The following is a 15,423-nucleotide window of genomic DNA, read 5'->3' as shown; positions in this document are numbered from 1 at the left end:
TATCAAATCCAGCACAGACGCACCTACTAGTTACACCGAGCCATGTATCTAACCCAGCACAGCCGCACCTACTAGTGACACCGAGCCACGTATCTAACCCAGCACAGCAGCAACTACTAGTGACACCGAGCCATGTATCTAACCCAGCACAGCGGCACCTACTAGTGACACCGAGCCACGTATCTAACCCAACACAGCCGCACCTACTAGTGACACCGAGCCATATCTAACCCAGCACAGCCGCACCTACTAGTGACACCAAGCCGGAGCCATGCATCTAACCCAGCACAGCAGCACCTACTAGCGACACCAAGCCGGAGCCATGTATCTAACCCAGCAAAGCCGCACCTACTAGTGACACCGAGCCATGTATCTAACCCAGCACAGCCGCACCTACTAGTGACACCGAGCCATGTATCTAACCCAGCCACACCTACTAGTGACACCGAGCCATGTATCTAACCCAGCACAGCCGCACCTACTAGTGACACCGAGCCATGTATCTAACCCAGCACAGCCGCACCTACTAGTGACACCGAGCCATGTATCTAACCCAGCACAGCCGCACCTACTAGTGACACGAAGCAATGTATCTAACCCAGCACAGCCGCACCTACTAGTGACACCGAGCAATGTATCTAACCCAGCACAGCCGCACCTACTAGTGACACCGAGCCATGTATCTAACCCAGCACAGCCGCACCTACTAGTGACACTGAGCCATGTATCTAACCCAGCACAGCCGCACCTACTAGTGACACCGAGCCATGTATCTAACCCAGCACAGCCGCACCTACTAGTGACACCGACCCACGCATCTAACCCAGCACAGCGGCACCTACTAGTGACACCGAGCCATGTATCTAACCCAGCACAGCGGCACCTACTAGTGACACCGAGCCGGAGCCATGCATCTAACCCAGCACAGCAGCACCTACTAGTGACACCGAGCCGGAGCCATGCATCTAACCCAGCACAGCAGCACCTACTAGTGACACCGAGCCGGAGCCATGTATCTAACCCAGCACAGCAGCACCTACTAGTGACACCAAGCCATGTATCTAACCCAGCACAGCGGCACCTACTAGTGACACCGAGCCATGTATCTAACCCAGCACAGCGGCACCTACTAGTGACACCGAGCCGGAGCCATGCATCTAACCCAGCACAGCAGCACCTACTAGTGACACCGAGCCGGAGCCATGCATCTAACCCAGCACAGCAGCACCTACTAGTGACACCGAGCCGGAGCCATGCATCTAACCCAGCACAGCAGCACCTACTAGTGAAACCGAGCCATATATCTAACCCAGCACAGCAGCACCTACTAGTGACACCAAGCCGGAGCCATGTATCTAACCCAGCACAGCAGCACCTACTAGTGACACCGAGCCATATATCTAACCCAGCACAGCGGCACCTACTAGTGACACCAAGCCATGTATCTAACCCAGCACAGCGGCACCTACTAGTGACACGAGCCATGTATCTAACCCAGCACAGCAGCAACTACTAGTGACACCGAGCCATGTATCTAACCCAGCACAGCGGCACCTACTAGTGACACCGAGCCATGTATCTAACCCAGCACAGCCGCACCTACTAGTGACACCGAGCCATGTATCTAACCCAGCACAGCCGCACCTACTAGTGACACTGAGCCATGTATCTAACCCAGCACAGTGGCACCTACTAGTGACACCGAGCCGGAGCCATGTATCTAACCCAGCACAGCGGCACCTACTAGTGACACGAGCCATATCTAACCCAGCACAGCCGCACCTACTAGTGACACCGAGCTGGAGCCATGTATCTAACCCAGCACAGCAGCACCTACTAGTGACACCGAGCCAAGTATCTAACCCAGCACAGCAGCACCTACTAGTGACACCGAGCCATGTATCTAACCCAGCACCTACTAGTGACACCGAGCCATATCTAACCCAGCACAGCCACACCTACTAGTGACACCAAGCCGGAGCCATGCATCTAACCCAGCACAGCAGCAACTACTAGTGACACCGAGCCACGTATCTAACCCAGCACAGCAGCAACTACTAGTGACACCGAGCCATGTATCTAACCCAGCACAGCGGCACCTACTAGTGACACCGAGCCATGTATCTAACCCAGCACAGCGGCACCTACTAGTGACACGAGCCATATCTAACCCAGCACAGCCGCACCTACTAGTGACACCAAGCCATGTATCTAACCCAGCACAGCAGCAACTACTAGTGACACCGAGCCATGTATCTAACCCAGCACAGCCGCAACTACTAGTGACACCGAGCCGGAGCCATGCATCTAACCCAGCACAGCAGCACCTACTAGTGACACCGAGCAATGTATCTAACCCAGCACAGCCGCACCTATTAGTGACACCGAGCCATGTATCTAACCCAGCACAGCCGCACCTACTAGTGACACCGAGCCACGCATCTAACCCAGCACAGCGGCACCTACTAGTGACACCGAGCCACGTATCTAACCCAGCACAGCAGCACCTACTAGTGACACCGAGCCACGTATCTAACCCAGCACAGCAGCACCTACTAGTGACACCGAGCCATGTATCTAACCCAGCACAGCGGCACTTACTAGTGACACCGAGCCGGAGCCATGCATCTAACCCAGCACAGCAGCACCTACTAGTGACACCGAGCCGGAGCCATGCATCTAACCCAGCACAGCCACACCTACTAGTGACACCGAGCCACGCATCTAACCCAGCACAGCGGCACCTACTAGTGACACCGAGCCAAGCGTCTAACCCAGCACAGGTTTTGCTCAGTACAACAGTCATGTCATCCAAAAGGGAAGCAACATTTCATCCAGTGCTATGGAATTGTGAGGAACTATACAAATAAATTATAATTATCCTCATTAGACTTCAGTTTCCAAATGTATGCATTGGTCATCTGTGATCCTGACACTCCTTAGGTTCTACAACACTCCCATAAGGCCAGGTAACTAAAAGCATGTCTGGCTACAGGAGTACACCAGTGTGTTCAACACTTAAAATTGCTTTGCAGAAGGAAACTACAGAAGTTGCTTTCCGAGTGGGTAGTCGTATTTGTCTGACTGGGTGACGGCCTGAGCGGGGAGTCACATTTGTCTGACTGGGTGACGGCCTGAGCGGGGAGTCACATTTATCTGACTGGGTGACGGCCTGAGCGGGGAGTCACATTTATCTGACTGGGTGAAGGCCTGAGCGGGGAGTCACATTTGTCTGACTGGGTGAAGGCCTAAGTGGGGAGTCACATTTATCTGACTGGGTGAAGGCCTGAGCGGGGAGTCACATTTATCTGACTGGGTGAAGGCCTGAGCGGGGAGTCACATTTATCTGACTGGGTGAAGGCCTGAGCGGGGAGTCACATTTATCTGACTGGGTGAAGGCCTGAGCGGGGAGTCACATTTATCTGACTGGGTAGTCACATTTATCTGACTGGGTGAAGGCCTGAGCGGGGAGTCACATTTATCTGACTGGGTGAAGGCCTGAGCGGGGAGTCACATTTATCTGACTGGGTGAAGGCCTGAGCGGGGAGTCACATTTATCTGACTGGGTGAAGGCCTGAGCGGGGAGTCACATTTATCTGACTGGGTGACGGCCTGAGCGGGGAGTCACATTTATCTGACTGGGTGAAGACCTGAGCGGGGAGTCACATTTATCTGACTGCGTGAAGGCCTGAGCGGGGAGTCACATTTGTCTGACTGGGTGACGGCCTGAGCGGGGAGTCACATTTATCTGACTGCGTGAAGACCTGAGCGGGGAGTCACATTTGTCTGACTGGGTGACGGCCTGAGCGGGGAGTCACATTTATCTGACTGGGTGAAGGCCTGAGCGGGGAGTCACATTTATCTGACTGGGTGAAGGCCTGAGCGGGGAGTCACATTTATCTGACTGGGTGAAGACCTGAGCGGGGAGTCACATTTATCTGACTGGGTGAAGGCCTGAGCGGGGAGTCACATTTATCTGACTGCATGAAGGCCTGAGCGGGGAGTCACATTTATCTGACTGGGTGAAGGCCTGAGCGGGGAGTCACATTTATCTGACTGGGTGAAGGCCTGAGCGGGGCGTCACATTTATCTGACTGGGTGAAGGCCTGAGCGGGGAGTCACATTTATCTGACTGGGTGAAGGCCTGAGCGGGGAGTCACATTTATCTGACTGCGTGAAGGCCGGTATGTGTTGCTATGGTATAAACTGGGCTGGGATGAAAACACCATACAAAAACACATTAAATCATCCTGTACACAGCAGTGCCTAATACAGTAGGTGGCTTATACAGAATGGCTACACAAAAGTCAGAAAGATAACAAGGCCGCTTAAAGCCTCACAATGGTAATAGTTTAACATGTTATACAGGGGAGTCACATGGTGAGATGCACGGCAGGGGAGGAGTCGCTGAACTAAGCAATCACTGTGTAGCATGTAGCTAGCACAGACAAGCATCACAATACTGTTTATATTCTCTACTAAAGGAGCAAATAAAAAAACAGTATTTTCTAATGTGAATTACAGGAAAAGCATGTTAAATATAGAATGCACATTTTTACTGTAATTAATTACACTTTTTATTGTGGCTTTGACTTTTAGTTTACGGGCTCTGTAACTGTGGGCTGCTACAAAGTGACTGTGTATTAGGACAGAACAGGGAATGCCCTTCTCAAAGGGCAAAATGTGACTTTATTGCAGGGGAGGAGTCACAAGGTGAGATGTACAGCAGGGAAGGAGGAGTCACAAGGTGAGATGTACGGCTGGGAAGGTGGAGTCACAAGGTGAGCTGTACGGCAGGGAAGGAGGAGTCACAAGGTGAGCTGTACGGCAGGGAAGGAGGAGTCACAAGGTGAGCTGTACGGCAGGGAAGGAGGAGTCACAAGGTGAGCTGTACGGCAGGGAAGGAGGAGTCACAAGGTGAGCTGTACGGCAGGGAAGGAGGAGTCACAAGGTGAGCTGTACGGCAGGGAAGGAGGAGTCACAAGGTGAGCTGTACGGCAGGGAAGGAGGAGTCACAAGGTGAGCTGTACGGCAGGGAAGGAGGAGTCACAAGGTGAGCTGTACGGCAGGGAAGGAGGAGTCACAAGGTGAGCTGTACGGCAGGGAAGGAGGAGTCACAAGGTGAGCTGTACGGCAGGGAAGGAGGAGTCACAAGGTGAGCTGTACGGCAGGGAAGGAGGAGTCACAAGGTGAGATGTACGGCAGGGAAGGAGGAGTCACAAGGTGAGATGTACGGCAGGGAAAGAGGAGTCACAAGGTGAGATGTACGGCAGGGAAAGAGGAGTCACAAGGTGAGATGTACGGCAGCTGAGGAGTCACAAGGTGAGATGTACAGCAGGGAAGGAGGAGTCACAAGGTGAGATGATCGGCAGGGAAGGAGGAGTCACAAGGTGAGATGTACGGCAGGGAAGGAGGAGTCACAAGGTGAGATGTACGGCAGGGAAGGAGGATTCACAAGGTGAGATGATCGGCAGGGAAGGAGGAGTCACAAGGTGAGATGATCGGCAGGGAAAGAGGAGTCACAAGGTGAGATGATCGGCAGGGAAAGAGGAGTCACAAGGTGAGATGCACTGCAACCAAAATTATTTTTGATTATGTATTTAAAAGGTTAGTTGCTTTACTGACTTTTATATTCTAACTCACATCATGTTATGTTTACACTAGCATACCCCCCAACTGTCCCAATTTTCATGGGACAGTCCTAATTTTTAAATTCTATTGGGCCCATACATGGTCATCATGTGATCACGTTACCTATACATAGTTTTTTGGAGAATGTGACTGCATGTGCCGTGTTGACTCTATCCCTGCCGTGTGAGGAGAGACCGCACCCAGTCTGCATTATTATGTCACATAAAGCAGGCGTTGCTTCTAATCCTGCATGTTAGAGAGGCGGTCTTACTACCCAGGCAGGAGGGTGAAGGGACAAGCAGCAGGCTGATATCAAACTGCTGCTACAACTAAAAGTAGGAAAAAAGTCAGATCACTGTGTGTAGCGAGGGGGGCAGCATCGGGAGGGTGCCGCTGCAGCACCAGGGCAATGTGTCTGCTCAGCAGAATAGTTCATTTGTTTGCAGCGTGATCTGTAGTGATTTTAAAAATCTAAGAAAGTTGTATACAGGGCTAAAGTTTTTGTGGGATTTATATACTGCTCTAAATGCTTTTTTTTTTTTTTACATAGAGCACTTAATACCCTAAGCCTCAGGAGCATCTTGTACAACCGGTAATACAAAGAGATAGCAGCTTTAATACCCTAAAGGCTGTGACACACTGCAATCGATGCGGCGCGAGGCAAAGCAGCTGCTTCGCTCCGCGTCGCATTGCTTCTGAAGTTCAAATATTTCATCTCTGAGCGCTTAGCTACGCGACCTGACGCAGCAGAGTGCTCAGAGATGAAAAGGCAGGACACACTGAGCGCACACAGCCGCATGTACATGCTGCGCGTCGCTCCGCTTGCAGTGTGTCACAGCCTTAAGCCTCGGGAGTATCTTGTACAACCGGTAATACAAAGAGATAGCAGCTTTAATACCCTAAGCCTCGGGAGTATCTTGTACAACCGGTAATACAAAGAGATAGCAGCTTTAATACCCTAAGCCTCAGGAGTATCTTGTACAACCGGTAATACAAAGAGATAGCGGCTTTAATTTACACAGAGCACTTAATACCCTAAGCCTCAGGAGCATCTTGTACAACCGGTAATACAGAGAGATAGCGGCTTTAATTTACACAGAGCACTTAATACCCTAAGCCTCAGGGGTATCTTGTACAACCGGTAATACAAAGAGATAGCAGCTTTAATACCCTAAGCCTCGGGAGTATCTTGTACAACCGGTAATACAAAGAAATAGCTTTAATTTACACAGAGCACTTAATACCTGCTAAGCCTCGGGAGTATCTTGTACAACCGGTAATACAAAGAAATAGCTTTAAATTTACACAGAGCACTTAATACCCTAAGCCTCAGGAGTATCCTGTACAACCGGTAATACAAAGAGATAGCGGCTTTAATTTACACAGAGCACTTAATAACCTAAGGAGTATCTTGTACAACCGGTAATACAAAGAGATAGCAGCTTTAATTTACCCAGAGCACTTAATACCCTAAGCCTCGGAAGTATCTTGTACAACCGGTAATACAAAGAGATAGCGGCTTTAATTTACACAGAGCACTTAATACCCTAAACCTCGGAAGTATCTTGTACACTCGGTAATAAAAAGAGATAGCAGCTTTAATTTACACAGAGCACTTAATACCCTAAGCCTCTGGAGTATCTTGTACAACCGGTAATACAAAGAAATGGCTTTAATTTACACTGAGCACTTAATACTCTAAGCCTCAGGGGTATCTTGTACAACCGGTAATACAAAGAGATAGCAGCTTTAATACCCTAAGCCTCGGGAGTATCTTTTACAACTGGTAATACAAAGAGATAGCTTTAATTTACACAGAGCACTTAATACCCTAAGCCTCAGGGGTATCTTGTACAACCGGTAATACAAAGAGATAGCAGCTTTAATACCCTAAGCCTCGGGAGTATCTTGTACAACCGGTAATACAAAGAAATAGCTTTAAATTTACACAGAGCACTTAATACCCTAAGCCTCGGAAGTATCTTGTACAACCGGTAATACAAAGAGATAACGGCTTTAATTTACACAGAGCACTTAATACCCTAAGCCTCGGAAGTATCTTGTACAACCGGTAATACAAAGAGATAGCGGCTTTAATTTACACAGAGCACTTAATACCCTAAGCCTCAAGAGTATCTTGTACAACCGGTAATAAAAAGAGATAGCAGCTTTAATTTACACAGAACACTTAATACCCTAAGCCTCAGGGGTATCTTGTACAACCGGTAATACAAAGAGATAGCAGCTTTAATTCTATTCCTGCTGCTGCCAGCTGAAACGTTTGCTTCAAGCACATTAGCGGTTACAGACTGGGGCAGGAGGATGGGGGTGGTTACCTAGGAAACCAGAAAGCATCCCCTAGTAACAAGAGTCAGTTATCGGAGTGATTTATTTATTGCATTCCCATAACTACACAGGGCCCTACAGTGGTGCCAGAGACCACTAGACAGACTACTCAGGTATCTGTACTCAGAGGGTAACTACTCAGGTATCTGTGGGTAACTACTCAGGTATCTGTGGGTAACTACTCAGGTATCTGTCCCCAGAGGGTAGCTACTCAGGTATCTGTCCCCAGAGGGTAGCTACTCAGGTATCTGTCCCCAGAGGGTAGCTACTCAGGTATCTGTACCCAGAGGGTAGCTACTCAGGTATCTGTACCCAGAGGGTAGCTACTCAGGTATCTGTACCCAGAGGGTAGCTACTCAGGTATCTGTACCCAGAGGGTAGCTACTCAGGTATCTGTACCCAGAGGGTAGCTACTCATGTATCTGTACCCAGAGGGTAGCTACTCATGTATCTGTACCCAGAGGGTAGCTACTCATGTATCTGTACCCAGAGGGTAGCTACTCATGTATCTGTACCCAGAGGGTAGCTACTCATGTATCTGTACCCAGAGGGTAGCTACTCATGTATCTGTACCCAGAGGGTAGCTACTCATGTATCTGTACCCAGAGGGTAGCTACTCATGTATCTGTACCCAGAGGGTAGCTACTCATGTATCTGTACCCAGAGGGTAGCTACTCATGTATCTGTACCCAGAGGGTAGCTACTCATGTATCTGTACCCAGAGGGTAGCTACTCATGTATCTGTACCCAGAGGGTAGCTACTCATGTATCTGTACCCAGAGGGTAGCTACTCATGTATCTGTACCCAGAGGGTAGCTACTCATGTATCTGTACCCAGAGGGTAGCTACTCATGTATCTGTACCCAGAGGGTAGCTACTCATGTATCTGTACCCAGAGGGTAGCTACTCATGTATCTGTACCCAGAGGGTAGCTACTCATGTATCTGTACCCAGAGGGTAGCTACTCAGGTATCTGTACTCAGAGGGTTTTATCTTTGCTTAGGATAACAGCATATCTAGGTAGGAGCAGGAGAATGCACTATTTAGCAGACGTTTTACAAACATAATACATTGCTTAAAACCCAGCTGAGCCTGCAATACAGTGCCAGACACGTGCACGCTCCTGCGCATACCTAGGTATAAGAAAACAAAGAGAAGGATACTTATATCCTGATAATTCTACTTTACACTTGGCTCCTGTAACCAACAGGTTAACCTTTATGTGACGTATCATGTGTACCGTTATCTCCCGCAGCACTGCGCCCCCTGGTGGTGTGAACCACATGAGTATCTTGTACAACCGGTAATACAAAGAGATAGCTTTAATTTACACAGAGCACTTAATACCCTAAGCCTCAGGGGTATCTTGTACAACCGGTAATACAAAGAGATAGCAGCTTTAATACCCTAAGCCTCGGGAGTATCTTGTACAACCGGTAATACAAAGAAATAGCTTTAATTTACACAGAGCACTTAATACCTGCTAAGCCTCGGGAGTATCTTGTACAACCGGTAATACAAAGAAATAGCTTTAAATTTACACAGAGCACTTAATACCCTAAGCCTCGGAAGTATCTTGTACAACCGGTAATACAAAGAGATAGCGGCTTTAATTTACACAGAGCACTTAATACCCTAAGCCTCAAGAGTATCTTGTACAACCGGTAATAAAAAGAGATAGCAGCTTTAATTTACACAGAGCACTTAATACCCTAAGCCTCAGGGGTATCTTGTACAACCGGTAATACAAAGAGATAGCAGCTTTAATTCTATTCCTGCTGCTGCCAGCTGAAACGTTTGCTTCAAGCACATTAGCGGTTACAGACTGGGGCAGGAGGATGGGGGTGGTTACCTAGGAAACCAGAAAGCATCCCCTAGTAACAAGAGTCAGTTATCGGAGTGATTTATTTATTGCATTCCCATAACTACACAGGGCCCTACAGTGGTGCCAGAGATCACTAGACAGACTACTCAGGTATCTGTACTCAGAGGGTAACTACTCAGGTATCTGTACTCAGAGGGTAACTACTCAGGTATCTGAGGGTAACTACTCAGGTATCTGAGGGTAACTACTCAGGTATCTGTCCCCAGAGGGTAACTACTCAGGTATCTGTCCCCAGAGGGTAACTACTCAGGTATCTGTCCCCAGAGGGTAACTACTCAGGTATCTGTCCCCAGAGGGTAACTACTCAGGTATCTGTCCCCAGAGGGTAACTACTCAGGTATCTGTCCCCAGAGGGTAACTACTCAGGTATCTGTACCCAGAGGGTAACTACTCGGGTATCTGTACCCAGAGGGTAACTACTCAGGTATCTGTACCCAGAGGGTAGCTACTCATGTATCTGTACCCAGAGGGTAGCTACTCATGTATCTGTACCCAGAGGGTAGCTACTCATGTATCTGTACCCAGAGGGTAGCTACTCATGTATCTGTACCCAGAGGGTAGCTACTCATGTATCTGTACCCAGAAGGTAGCTACTCATGTATCTGTACCCAGAAGGTAGCTACTCATGTATCTGTACCCAGAGGGTAGCTACTCATGTATCTGTACCCAGAGGGTAGCTACTCATGTATCTGTACCCAGAGGGTAGCTACTCAGGAATCTGTACCCAGAGGGTAGCTACTCAGGTATCTGTACCCAGAGGGTAGCTACTCAGGTATCTGTACCCAGAGGGTAGCTACTCAGGTATCTGTACTCAGAGGGTTTTATCTTTGCTTAGGATAACAGCATATCTAGGTAGGAGCAGGAGAATGCACTATTTAGCAGACGTTTTACAAACATAATACATTGCTTAAAACCCAGCTGAGCCTGCAATACAGTGCCAGACACGTGCACGCTCCTGCGCATACCTAGGTATAAGGAAACAAAGAGAAGGATACTTATATCCTGATAATTCTACTTTACACTTGGCTCCTGTAACCAACAGGTTAACCTTTATGTGACGTATCATGTGTACCGTTATCTCCCGCAGCACTGCGCCCCCTGGTGGTGTGAACCGCATGAGTCACGGGAGCGCGCAGGAGGGAAATAACGTATTACAGGCATTGCTTTAATAAAACTGCCCCCTCATGTCCGGCAGTGGCTGCCCCGTGTCCCCTGACCAAGCCCAGCCCGACTCACGGTCACCCCCGGCTCTACCTGGCCGTTTACTCCAATAACCTCACACTGGCACTGCAGGCGGGCACGTGCGCTACTGCAGCCGGAAGTTGCTCAGCTGTCACCGGAAGACTTGGGGTCCCGAACAATAAATAGAGACCGAAGACACCGTTGCCCACAGTTAGTGAGGGCAGGGGACGTAAGGCAGTTGCTTTCTAATTCAAGAAGTTTCTTTTTCATGGAAGTTGTTTTCTTATTCAATTTTTTTGTTGTTAAACAGTTTTACATTGACTTTAAAATAAAAATATAGGTTTTATTTAAATAACAATATGATTCCTATGTAGTTACACAGAGGTGAATTCCCTCTTACCCCCTCCCACTGCTGCTAGTGTTGTCAGCTGCCCCCCACAACAATACAGGGCAATCTCTGGGTATGGTGGGAGGTCACACAATACCCCTCTCCCCCCCCCCCCCAAAAAAAAAAATACCCCACTATTAGTCCCAACATGTACACTTATTAATTGTGAAATGAAGATGGCTTTTGGAGACACAGGTTAAAGGAGCAGTAAATACATTAGATTTGCATAAACAACAAATGCAATATAAACAGACAATGCTATAGCACTCAGTCTGAATTACAAATGATTAGTAGATTTTTTTTTATGACAAATTTCAGTTGTCTATTTCCACTCCTCCTGTACCATGTGACAGCCATCAGCCAATCACAAATGTATATACTTATTCTGTGAATTCCTGCACATGCTCAGTAGGGGCTGGTGACTAAAAAGTGTAAATATAAAAAGACTGTGCACATTTTGTTAATGGAAGTAAATTGGAAAGTTGTTTAAAATTGCTGCTCTATAATCTGAATCAAGAAAGAAAAATGTGGGTTTCATATCCCTTTAATGTAGATTCACTGCTGCTTTTTATTGTGAATGAACTGTTGTTGGATTTGAGGTACTGGTCCCTTAGTGCACCATTTCTCTTAGCATCCACCATTCTTTACGCTCCTTATTCTGACATGGGCGTAACATACATATGCTGCACCAGGAGCGTTAAAAAGGAAAATGCAGAGGCTACATTTTTTAGCAGTGAAAGGCAGAAGCAGAGCGCTAGAGAGTGTGTTATCTGTTTTTTCTCCTATTGGCCTATTTGGTGTGCCTTCCACCTCCTCTTTTCCACTGCTGATGCGGCCTTAGCCCTTGACCAGAGTTCTTCCGTCAGCATTTCTGAGTGGTTCCCATAGGGGGTAAGATCGGATTCCAGAGCAAGGGGGGCTTGATGTTTGTCTTTAGGTGAATCCGGGGATCATCGCCATAATTTGAGGGGAAACTGCATGCCTGTTATTTGCATAATTTCCTACTGGGTGCATATCTGTTTTGCATCACAGCATATCTGTGTTTATGCCATAGCCTGTTTCCTAACAAAAGTACGTTCCACGTGTGGTACTTAGTTATACTGCTAACATCTCCTGTATTTCAGCATATTTGTATTTTGCACTGCATCTGTTCTACAATGGTGAGGTCCTAACAGTTTCACAGTAGCTGACTCAGATGGGTTGTTCCTTTTTTCTGAGGGAAGCTGCCTGTTTAGTAGAAACCCTGAAATTTAGATCTGAAAGCTGTGAAGATTTATTTTTATCTGTTTCAGCTAGAACATTTACTGTAGGGTTCTGGCCTTATGCATATGGAGGATAATTACTCAAAGAGAATAGGTTATTTCTGGTCAGCTTTGAGGTTTATTTCGTGGCCTAGTATTTATCACAGTAATTATTTTAGGCTTGAGACAAGCTTGGAGGTCTTCAAGCTTCATTTCCTAGATCTCCTTCTGATTTCAATTGGAACTTTGGAATATCATTTTTGAAGTGTGTGGAACTATGTTTGTCTTGGCTAGAGGAACTACGTTTGCTTTAGTAGACAGCGCTAACGTTAGAGAGTCTGGTAGGAGGTTTGAATTTCCTACGAATGGTCTTCCTGTGGGAGGCTGTGGTAAAAGCCCTACAGTAGCTCAGCAAATAAAGTTGGTAAGGTCAGCAACTCCTTGAAGTAATTCCTTGTCAGAGTTAGTTTCTCAAAAATCATCTCTAGAGGGGATTTAAGGATGCGTTAAATGGTTCAGCTTATTACATTCTATCAATTGTGATGTGTTCATTCAAAAAATCACATTTGTGCTTCAGATTTAGGGGCCTATTTATCAAAGGTCTTGCGGGCCTGATCCGACAGTGCGGATCAGGTCCGCAAGACCTCGCTGAATGCGGAGAGCAATACGCTCTCCACATTTAACATTGCACCAGCAGCTCACAAGAGCTGCTGGTGCAACGCCGCCCCCTGCTGACTCGCGGCCAATCGGCCGCCAGCACGGAGGTGTCAATCAACCCCATCGGGTTGAATTCCGGCAATTCCTGTCCGCTTCATCAGAGCAGGCGGACAGGGTTATGGAGCAGCGGTCTTTAGACTTGCCAGAAACACGGGCCCACAAGCTCTGTTCAGAGCTTGATAAATGGACCCCTTAGCCTTGACTACTATTGCAAGTAGACCATCAAAATTACAGGCGTGCTCTGGGGATATTTTGTAGGGTCACAACTTTTGCACTCACCTTTTAAAGATTATTATTATTATTATCAGGTATTTGTAGAGCGCCAACAGGTTCCGCAGCGCTATGAACATAAATGGTATATAAAAAAAACAATTACAGGGATCAAATGGGTAGAGGGTCCTGCCGAGAGTTGCACTGTTGTAATCGGCTCTTATGAAGGTGGACTACAAACAGCTGGGCTCATAGGCTTACATGCTATGGTGTGTAAGGGGATAGCAGTGGAGATAGGAAGGTTAGTGTAGGTTGTATGCGTCCCTGAATAGTAGAGTCTTCAGGGAGCACTTGAAGCTTTAAAAACTAGGGGAGATTCTTGTGGAGCGAGGCAGAGAGTTCCATAAGATGGGAGCCAGTCTTGAGAAATCTTGTAGACGGGAATGTGAGGAGGTAACAAGAGAGGAGGAGATCATGAACTGAGTGAAGGGGACGGGAGGGAGAGTATCTGGAGACAAGGTCTGAGATGTAGGGGGGAGCAATGTAATTGAGGACTTTGTGTGTCAGAGTGAGAATTTTTTTTTGTGATTAATCCTAGAGGCAAGAGGAAGCCAGTGAAGGGATTGGCAGAGAGGTGCGGCAGATGAAGAGCGACGTGTAAGGAAGATGAGCCTGACAGAGTCATTCATTATAGATTGTAAAGGAGATATAAACAGGGATTGAAACAAACATATAATAAAGTTACGTAAAGAAAGTTCATATAAAACCCCTCCAACATTTCGTTGTGTTTAACCCTAGAGGCAAAAGGAAGCCAGTGAAGGGATTGGCAGAGAGGTGCGGCAGATGAAGAGCGACGTGTAAGGAAGATGAGCCTGACAGAGGCATTCATTATAGATTGTAAAGGAGATATAAACAGGGATTGAAACAAACATATAATAAAGTTACGTAAAGAAAGTTCATATAAAACCCCTCCAACATTTCGTCAGTTAATACTGATAACAATTACACATGATCCTGTTCACTGGAGTATTGAGAACAAACAATCCCTTATATAATATATATGTAAAGGAAACGATATATATATATATACCCTGGTAATCAAACAGATTATCATTTACAATTTAACACACTGTTGTGGAATATCCACCTTACCGGATCCACACCCCATCCGTGTTCATAAACATCTCACCGGAGGTCCGCCATGCAGGTAGGATCCAGAAAGGGCTCCAAGGTATCCGTTTTCCTCTTGGGCTAACGGCTGCGAAACACACCAATGCCGTCATAGTGAATGCAGCTGCAAGGGCTGGCTCTCCTTCACGCCCACAATAAAGTTTAATGGGACACTGCACCCAATTTTTTTTCTTTCAGATAGAGCATGAAATTTTAAGCAACTATATAATTTACTCCTATTATCAAATGTTCTTCATTCTCTTGGTATCTTTATTTGAAATGCAAGAATGTAAGTTTAGATGCCGGCCCATTTTTCGTGAACAACCTAGGTTGTCCTTGCTGATTGGTGGATAAATTCATCCACCAATAAAAAAGTGCTATCCAGAGTTCTGAACCAAAGAAAAAGCTTAAATGTCTTCTTTTTCAAATAAAAATAGTAAGAGAACGAAGAAAAATTGATAATAGGAGTAAATTAGAAAATTGCTTAAAATTGCATGCTCTATCTGAATCACGAAAGAAAAAATTTGGGTTCAGTGTCCCTTTAAGCAAGACTTCCAAAATTAGCAGTAGCATTCACTAATGCGGATAGATGCAAAAGGGAAGGTTTATGGTTAAAATGTCCATTTTATTTGCCACATAATAAAAACTTAGGG

General features: G+C 46.9%; 1 protein-coding gene across 2 annotated transcripts in view; it reads right to left on the bottom strand.

The window, feature by feature from the left end:
• The window catches only part of MPV17 (mitochondrial inner membrane protein MPV17), a 128,841-nt gene extending 117,629 nt beyond the window's left edge, over window positions 1-11,212 (bottom strand). Inside the window, exon 1 of one of the 2 annotated variants that reach the window (XM_053709451.1) lies at window positions 11,117-11,212. The gene's annotated coding sequence lies outside the window, so the exon portion shown is untranslated. Of the gene's footprint in view, window positions 1-11,098 lie in introns of both variants that reach the window. The other variant, XM_053709452.1, reaches the window with a different exon arrangement.
• Between the last annotated feature and the right edge of the window lie 4,211 nt (window positions 11,213-15,423).

Source organism: Bombina bombina, chromosome 4 (assembly GCF_027579735.1).
Source record: "Bombina bombina isolate aBomBom1 chromosome 4, aBomBom1.pri, whole genome shotgun sequence".
Lineage (NCBI taxonomy): Eukaryota > Metazoa > Chordata > Amphibia > Anura > Bombinatoridae > Bombina > Bombina bombina.
This window is presented reverse-complemented; position numbering and strand designations above follow the sequence as displayed.